The following is a 9478-nucleotide window of genomic DNA, read 5'->3' on the forward strand; positions in this document are numbered from 1 at the left end:
ATGTGACTTATGGAGGAAATCCAGAATGGTATCAAGAAATGAGCTTGACAGATGCAGAAATCCACAACCAACCAATGGGCCTAGCTCCTGGAGTACAACTGAAGTGATGGAGGAGTGATAATATGAACAAAGGAGTCAAGACCATGGTAGGGAAACCCACAGAATCAACTGACCCAAGCTAGTGAGAGATCACTGACTCAGGTCTGACAAATGGGGAATCTGCATAAGATCAAACTAGACTCCCTTAATGTAGGTGACAATGGTGTGTGACTGGGACAATATATGAGGCCAGTGGCAGTGGGTCCAAGATCTAACACTAATGCACAAACTGACTTAGTGGAGCCCATTCTATATGGAAAGATACCTTGCCCAGACTAGATACAGGAGATGTGCCTTGGTCCTGCATCAACTAGATGATGGGACATACTTAGTACCCTCTCCATGGACCAGATAGGAGGAGGGAGGGGGGAGAGGGAAGAGAGTAGAGAGGGAGAACTGGGATTGGAATGTAAAAAATAAATTAATAAAAATGCAAAAAAGAGAAATGAGCTTGATACATTTTGAAAAGTTATTGAAACATAATAGAAAATCCGATTGCTCATACTGAGGCATCAATAGAAAGCAAACTGGTTGAGATTGTAGAGAAATGACAGAATGTCATTTCTTTTGCCAGTGTTGGGTTTACAGAAAGAAATGTAGAATCTTATCCAGTTGTAATGTTCTCTAAACTGAAATATTCCTGTTGCTAGGCAGTTCAGTCTAGAACTCAACCCTATGAGAGACAAAGGAAGGTGGAGACAAATATTCTCTTTGTTGTGTAAGGTCTCAAAATAGTCTATGTTGTAACTGAGACATGATGCAAGCTATCATTAGAAAAGATCATGGACATTGTCACTTCACCTGCTAGTAAGTCATTCAAGACTTTAGCGTTAAAGAATAGAAGCACAAATAATTAGACTATGAATCCACACACATATACACACAACATGATTCTTTTTTTTCCCTTTGGTTTTTTGAGACAGGGTTTCTCTGTGTAGCTTTGGAGCCTAGCCTGAAACTCATAGAGATCTGCCTGCCTCTGCCTCCCAAGTGCTGGGTTTAAAGGTGTGTGCCACCAACACCTAGCTGCAACATGATTCTTATCCAGTATTTCAAACCTTGTCCATATATAAAGTATTATAATCACATTCTTTCCTATTCTGCAGTACTCCTTTGATTGGGCATTCTGAACATTTTGAATGTGTGGTTATACTTGCATTGAATAACAGTAAACTAGACACTACATCAGAAAAAAATGTTAGGTAGTAAGTAAAGTACAGAGATTAATGAATTTGGTGACATCATGGAAAGGACACAATGGACAAAAGATTTTAAAAGACAAATTTAAGGCTTCTGTACTATATGGCACTATGTGTCTTTATAAATGAGCATGTACAGTCTCTCAGGATCTGTGGCATGTTGAGTCACTGTATAAAATATTGTAGACAGTACAAAGGCAATCCAGATTGTATTCTTTTGTTTTCGTTTGAGAAGATTACATGATGACATTTTTTAAGAGTAAATTATGATGAATTTATGTGTTAATTACCAAGAGTATTGCATCAATAATAAATCAATATTTATCATTAGAACCAAAATTAATATTTAAAATGCTAAATGTATTTCAAGAAAAGTATGGAAACTAATGTGATGCTACACATCTGGAATCCTACCACTTGTATGAAAGCCTCAGGATAAAGGACCATGAAATCAAATTCAAAGTCAGATACTGAAATCCCATCTTTAAAAAAAATCCAACAACAACAAACCACAAAAACTTGGGAAACAAATGGTAGTACTAGGATGTTACTCTCAATTTAGAAATTTTCTTCTCCAAAATTTCTTCTCTCTTCCTCTTTTCTGCTATGTTCTCTAAGCATTTTCTGCAATAAGCTGTGTGTGTGTGTGTGTGTGTGTGTGTGTGTGTGTGTGTGTGTGTGTGTGTGTGTATGTATGTGTGTGTGTGGTACATGTTGTAAACCTGTGTTCACTTGTGAATGTGTATATGAGTGTACATATAAGCACGTGTGAACAGGCCACAGGTAGATGTTGGATGTCTTGTCTTTAGTCACTTTATTTCCAGACAGGATCTCTCAATGCTTGCAGAGCTTACTAATGTAGCTAGACTGAGGGGCTAAAAATCCCCAGGAATCTCTCCATTTCTGTTCACTCATTTTCTGCCTTGTTTGCCAGTGTTGGGTTTACAGAAAGAAATCATCAATCCTGATGTGTAAACACAAGATCTGGTGATCCAAACTCAATGCCCATGCTTGCCCCACCAGCATCTTATGTACTAAACCAATCTCTTCTGGTTTGCAAAGCCTCTAAGTTTTTGTTCTTGATTACATTATCCAAGGAATGAAGGCACTGTTACTATTCTAAAAGTGAGATTTGTGTTTAACAGAAAACAAGATCCCATATATGAACATTTAGTGAACAAAGTTTCAAGAAAATAATTGATGAAAAACTCAAATGTTGAATAAAAAAGAATTCAATGAAAACTTCTTGGTTTTATAAGTTAATATATATTTATTTAAATTCAACAATAAAACAACATGTAAGAAATGTCAATTTTCATCTGTGTTCATATGCCTAGATTTTAAAAATTGAGAAAATTAAGGAACAAAGTAGAAACAAGTGCAACTTATTAAACAAGCATGGGACATGTTTAAAATACATTTCCCAATGAATCCAGCCTTCAGCTAAGGTGTCAGACTATCTTATATAAATATCATGTTTCCAGGAACAAGCTTCAAACATGAGCTTCTCTAAGGCTGACAGCGGTACTGACCTATGAACACAAGCATAGAGCATTAGTAGAAAGGAATATCAGGTCCACCTAGTAACAAGATCCCAATAGCTTCTCACCATGACTTAGGAACTCTGAAATCATGGGCTTTTGAACAATGATCTTTGACATTTTTCAAGTTAATTAAAATGAGGTAAGACAAATGAAGCAATGATTTACTGTATAGAGATGAGTCTCTCTCTCTGTGTGTGTTTATAATAAACTGATAATTAAAAAGTAATGTGAGCAATGTTTACAGATCTCTCCTAAGTAAATTTACTAAAAAATTCATTGTTGGAAATTGAAAGAGCACTTTTGTACTTATTTCAAGTTGATGTGCAGACATCAATATTGCCTCATTGAAATATGATATATGTCACCACTGTGTTTTGATGTGTTTTATTAAATATTTATTATAGGTATGTAAAGTTGTATTTTTTAAAAAACATGTTAAAACCATGAGTTCTTTATCTAGATTCAGAGTAACAACATTGGAAAATCATAATTCTTACTTACACCTATAGATTGTACGCCAACAAAATCAAGCAGTCAATCAAATGCACTATGTGGAGTCGTGCCTTAGACCAATACCTAACCATTTAATCTCATACCTGGCTCTTTCTCTTCTACTTGCCCTGCCCATAACTAAGCTATTCCTATGTCTGCCTTCTTTTTCCTACTACATTTAGTCTTGCTGCTCTAATGCATCAACTCAGCCAGAAGACAGACCATTAAGAGTCAGCACTGCTTGCAACCAAGACAAAGTGGATCATCATTTGATGTCTGGTTATGGGTGAGGCTGGGGTACACACAAGCTTAAGTCATCTGCACCTCTGGCTGAAGATGTTGATCATTCTTTCAACATGGCCCTTGAATGGGCATGCTCAACACACCAGCCTCCCAGAAGTAGTAATACCCTTATGGGTCACAGGCAACAGAAAAATGTGGGCTATGGGATGGCCTATAGCCTGCACTTTGGGGGCCAGAGGCATGTTATCTACATGAAAGCCAACAAGTTTTCATGTCTAGACACCTCTCTGTGTTCACCTACACTGACCGAGGTGCTCTACACAAGGAGCAGCCTTCTGTCCAGAAAGATTGCTACTACAATGTCTATATGGATGGAGACCCAGAATCCATGGTTGCTCTTACCACCTGTTTTGGAGGCATTCAAGGAACATTACAGATAAATGGAACAGTGTATGAAATTAAGCCCAAGAACCTTTCTTCCACATTTGAACATTTGGTTCATAAGATAGATAGTGAGGAGACACAATTACTCCCCATGAGATGTGCATTAACAGAAGACGAGATAGCCCAGGAAATAAAGCTTCAAGACAATGGTAACACCACACTGATGCAAAGCAGCTATGAGGGCTGGTGGACCCACAAGCGTTTTCTTAACCCTGCATTGGTTGTAGACCATGAGCGAATTCATTATCTGAATAGCAATCTGTCACATGTGTTAGTGGAAGTATTCCTCATTTTTGGTGTAATGAATGAGATTTTTATTACACTGAATGTTGAGGTCGTTTTATTTGAAGTTGGGATGTGGAATGCAGGAAACCAAGTGAAAGTGGATACCATAAAAATATCCTGAGGGGTTTTTGCTATTGGAAGTGGATCAGCCTTAATAATCATATTCAAAATGATATTGCACTGTGGCTTTTGTGAAACATGATTTTGGTATATATCTTGGTTTTGCCTATGTTGGATCTGTTAGCATGCCATCTCATAATGTGGAGTTATTCATCTTCTAGGATCTGATATTCCTCATTTTGGACATATTACAGCCCATGAGATGGGTCATAATTTGGATATGAAGCACAGTGAGGGCACATGTACATGTGGACATCAACAATGCTTAATGTTTGCAGGATATGGCATCAACAAATTCAGTAACTGCAGTTATGCTGCATTTTGGTCAACCTATGCTAGTGCCAACTGTCTGCGCAAGGAAAAGAAGCCAGTAATGAAGTTCAAATTCAAGTCCTGTGGGAATGGTGTGGTTGAGGATGGAGAGCAGTGCGATTGTGGATCCTGGCAGGCATGTAGGGCTGATCCATGCTGTGTGGAGGGCTGCATGCTGCAAGGTGGGGCTTCCTGTGCTTTTGGGCTTTGTTGCAAAGATTGCCAGATCATGCCATCAAGCACAGTGTGCAGAGAACCGGCCAATGAATGTGACCTTCCAGAATGGTGTGATGGACATTCACATGAGTGCCCTAATGATGTTTATTTGCTTGATGGGAGCTCCTGTAAAGATGGTGGCTAGGGGACATTCTTTTCTAGTCCAATATGTTTGTTATTCTGTATGTTTCCTTTATAGTCATCTCCTTCTTTGAGTTAGGAAAATTTTCTTTTATGATTTTGCTGAAAACATTTTCTGGATATTAGAGCTGGTATTCTTCTCCTTCTTCTACTCCTATTATTCCTAAGTTTGGTCTTTTCTCGGTGTCCTAGATTTCCTGGATTTTTGTTTGTGTGTGTCAGAATTTTTTTTTTAGATTTAACATTTTGTTGGACAGATATATCCATTTCTTCTGTCATATCTTCAATGCCTATGATTCTGTCTGTCTTTTGACCATGGCACTATTCTGATGAAGGCATCAGGTACCCTCTGGGTCAGTTTAAAGTAGTTGACCAAGAGTAGAACCTGCACCACACATTTCCCACTGGACAAGCACGGTGCTGCACTTGCAAGCCCAGCTTGTCCCTGATTTGTGTTTTAACAGTGTTAGGAGTAGGCAATTGCAAAGACAGCTAGTTTTGCAGTGAGTAGAGATTTGTCAGAATCATCTACCAACAAAATAAAATGTTTCACAGACTATTAAGTAATAAAAGGTAGTAAAAGGGGGCATGCTTTTCAAAAAGAATAGTTTCCTAACATTGCTTTAACTGCCTGAAATATGTTGCTTAAATTTTCACTTGACAGATTAAAACTACACAATTTTTTTTTTTGAGGGTTAAGAGGATGTTATACAAAAAGAATAGAGTCAAGCAAAAGTTAGTGAAAACTAAGGCAAGCCTTTTTGGATTGTCTGTCCCATCTGGTAACCCTATGATTAGCAATGTCAGTGTGTGTGTGTGTGTGTGTGTGTGTGTGTGTGTGTGTGTGTGTGTGCGCGTGTGCGCATGCGGAGGGGTGTGGCTGGCAAGCTGCCATCCTTGCTTCTATCTGTAGTTGACTTAGGCGTCAAAAACCTGTTGGCAAGTTTGATATGTTGGGCAATCTTTGTGATAATTTAGTTCTTAGGCAACCATCTGAAAAACAAACTGCCAGTATTTACTGGCTTGTCGGTCTGGAATCTAATGAGATTTTGCTCTTTAGGGTGGCAGGTGGCCAGGGGGAGGTGGTGCAAAATGAGAGATGCTTTATTGTCAGTGACCCATCCATGACAAAATCTTTGCTTCTGATAATTAATAGTATTTTGATAAAATCCTGGAAAATCAGAGTCTCTGAAGAAATCAATAAGGGTCATGGTATTTAGAGTCTTCATAAATACCTTAAAGAAACTGTTTTTACAAAGAGAGATTCATTATTTTTTATGTATATAGTGTTCTATATGCCAGCAGACCAGAAGAGGACACCAGATCTCCTAACGGATGGTTGTGAGCCACCATGTGGTTGCTGGGAATTGAACTCAGGACCTCTGCAAGAGCAGCCAGTGCTCTTAGCCATGGAGTCATCTCTCCAGTCCCAAAAGATTCATTATTATGATTCATGGTGTCACAGTTTTCTGTTATGGTTGGGTTGACCCATTGCTTTGGGCCTAAAGTGAGCCAGGAGAACATCATGGAGGCTGGAGTCCATGCCAGAGACTTGTCTCATGGCATCCAGTGAGGAGAGAATGGTGAGAGGAGCCAGGGAGAAAGACATAGCCATAGAGACCCATTTCCTTCAAATAGAGCCCCCATTCTATGTCACCTCCTGATAGTCAGCCTGTTCAAATTCTGAATCTCTCAATAGATTAAATCACTGATAAGGTCAGAAAATCCAATTCTGCCTTCCCAGCACTCTCTGCCTCTGAGCAGTACTTTGAGGACCTGGTTTTATCCTATCATCTTTTGAGTGGACAGTGATGACCAGGGTTCATGACTTTATTAGATACCTAGTTTTCAATGTTCTTTGTCACCTGGAGGAATGCTAGCAGGCTCTGTGATCAATATCTTTTAAGTTGGCATGATTAGATATAATATACCCATGTACTAGTAAGTCTGGTATTGGGCTTTTGAATATTTAAAATATTTTAACTGCTTGGGTCATTATTTTATAAATGCTAACTATAAAATAATCCTTGTCCATCTTTGAAGTAGTTCTTATCAATATTTTATTCAAAAATTACAAAGGAGCAAACTAGTAGGGTGGGGTAAACTGTAGTTGTACTGGGGACATCACATCAGCTTCCTTTAGAGCGTCATAGACAGTCTTCCAACGCAGCTGTATTGCAGCCAAACAGATTGCAGGAGGGTTTCCAAATGAAAAGTTCATTGTACCTCTTACTGTGGCCTCAGAAAATCCAATTCTGCCTTCCCAGCACTCTCTGCCTCTGAGCAGTACTTTGAGGACCTGGTTTTATCCTATCATCTTTTGAGTGGACAGTGATGACCAGGGTTCATGACTTTATTAGATACCTAGTTTTCAATGTTGTTTTTCATTTATTTATTTATTTATTTGTTTGTTTGTTTATTTATAAAACTTCCTCAGATGAACCTACAGTTGTTTTCAAGTACATTTAAAGATTTTGTCATTAGTTTTCTTCTTAACTTGTATAAGATATAAGTGACATAGAAGAAGAAACCAATATTTGTGGTTAGGAAGACCCTGGTTTTCAAATGAACTATGAAAATAATTCAGCCTCTCCCAACTTCAATTTATTATTTCAAAAGCAACTAAAAAACTAGTTTGAGGATTATAATATGAATTATATCAGAAAATAAGCATTTCGCTTAGCATATAATACATTCTCAAAAATAGTATACATTCCCTCCATTCCTATAGCCAGGACCGTGTATTTGCTTATATTTATTATTTCATTATATATTTGTAAGGTATAAGCTTTGAGCTAGGTGATCAAGTGATCATGTCCTCTTGGGACATCAAGTGGGGTGGAAGAAAGAATTAAATAATTATACAAGTGAAAGTGTATTTACAAATTCTAACATAAACATGAAAGGAAAGTGGAGTATCCTACACACTGTTATTGCTGTACAAACCCCTCTTGGTCATCTGGCTCTTTTCTAGGCTAGTATCAGGATTAGTAACCATCCAATCGCCCTAGATGGAATTTTATGCCATGCCTTCAAGTCACATTTGATTTTTATGAAGCAAGGAATAACCAATATTTGTTTTATGAGATGTAGAAAATACACACAAAAGTGTATGGATTCATTTGAAAAAATGTAAACAAAGACTAAAGCCATTAATGCTAATTTAAAAACTGACAAATTCAGTATCAGTTGATATGCTAATGCAGAAAACAGTAATTTCAATGGGTCCCACCCTTAGACAAAAATCTATGTCAGATTCTCTCCCAGTGCTGGGCACCCCCTGATTATCCAACACAAAGAAGACTGCCCTGAAATCATATATGCCAAGCCACACTAAACAGACTTAGAAGGTTGGGTTTATATATTTGTGCACATATATAAAACAACAACAATAAAAATAGACCATCAGTTTGAGAGAAGATGAGGTAAGAACATGGAATGAGCTAGAGGGAGGGGATGTGGGAATCTGCGGAGAGAGGCAAGAGAAAGGGAGTAATATAGTTATATTTTAACTAAAACTCTTTTCCCAAGAGATTATTTTTATTAGTTCAAATTAGAAACAAGCGTGCTTCACATGTCAATCCCTTCTGCCTCTCCCTCCCCTCCCCCAACCCCCACCAGCCCCTCATCTCATACCCCCCTGCTCCCCAAGGAGGGTAAGGCCCTCCTTGGGGGTTCCCCAAAGTCTGTCATATCATTTGAAGCAAGGCTTAGGCCCTCCCCCATGTGTCCAGGCTGAGAGAGCCTCCCTCCATGTGGGCTGGGCTCCCAAAATCCCTTCTTAAACCAGGGATAAATACTGATCCACTACCAGGGACCCCATAGAGTGCTGAGGCCTCCTTATTAGCATCCACATTCAGGGGTCTGGATCAGTCCTGTGATGGCCTCCCAGACATCAGGCTAGGGTCCAAGTGCTCCCCCCTGTTCAGGTCAGCTGTTTCTGTGGCTTTCACCAGCTTGGTCCCGACCTCTTTGCTCTTCATTCCTCCCTCTCTGCAACTGGGTTCCAGAGTTCAGTTCAGTGTATAGCAGTGAGTGTCTGCCTCTGCTTCCATCAGCCACTGAATGAGGACTCTAGGATGGCATATAAGGCAGTTATCAGTCTCATGATAGGGGAAAGGCATTTAGGATAGCCTCTCCACCATTGCCTAGATTGTCAATTGGTATCATCCTTGTAGGTCTCTGGAAATCTCCCTAGTGCCAGATTTTCCTCGGACTTATAATGGCTCCCCCTGTTATGGTATCCCTCATCCTGTTCTCCTCTATTCTTCCCCCGACTCAACCTTTCTGCTCCTCCATTTCATCTTCTCCCCTCCTCTTCTCCCCCTCTCATTCTCCTAGCTCCCTCTCCCCTACCCTCATGCTCCCAATCAGCTCACAAGA

General features: G+C 39.2%; 1 pseudogene; it reads left to right on the forward strand.

Annotated features, from left to right (window-relative positions):
• The first annotated feature begins 3616 nt into the window (after positions 1–3616).
• LOC100751130 lies at positions 3617–5099 on the forward strand (annotated as a pseudogene).
• The last annotated feature ends 4379 nt before the right edge of the window (positions 5100–9478 follow it).

The sequence above is a fragment of the Cricetulus griseus genome, assembly GCF_003668045.3.
Source record: "Cricetulus griseus strain 17A/GY chromosome 1 unlocalized genomic scaffold, alternate assembly CriGri-PICRH-1.0 chr1_1, whole genome shotgun sequence".
Taxonomy (NCBI): domain Eukaryota; kingdom Metazoa; phylum Chordata; class Mammalia; order Rodentia; family Cricetidae; genus Cricetulus; species Cricetulus griseus.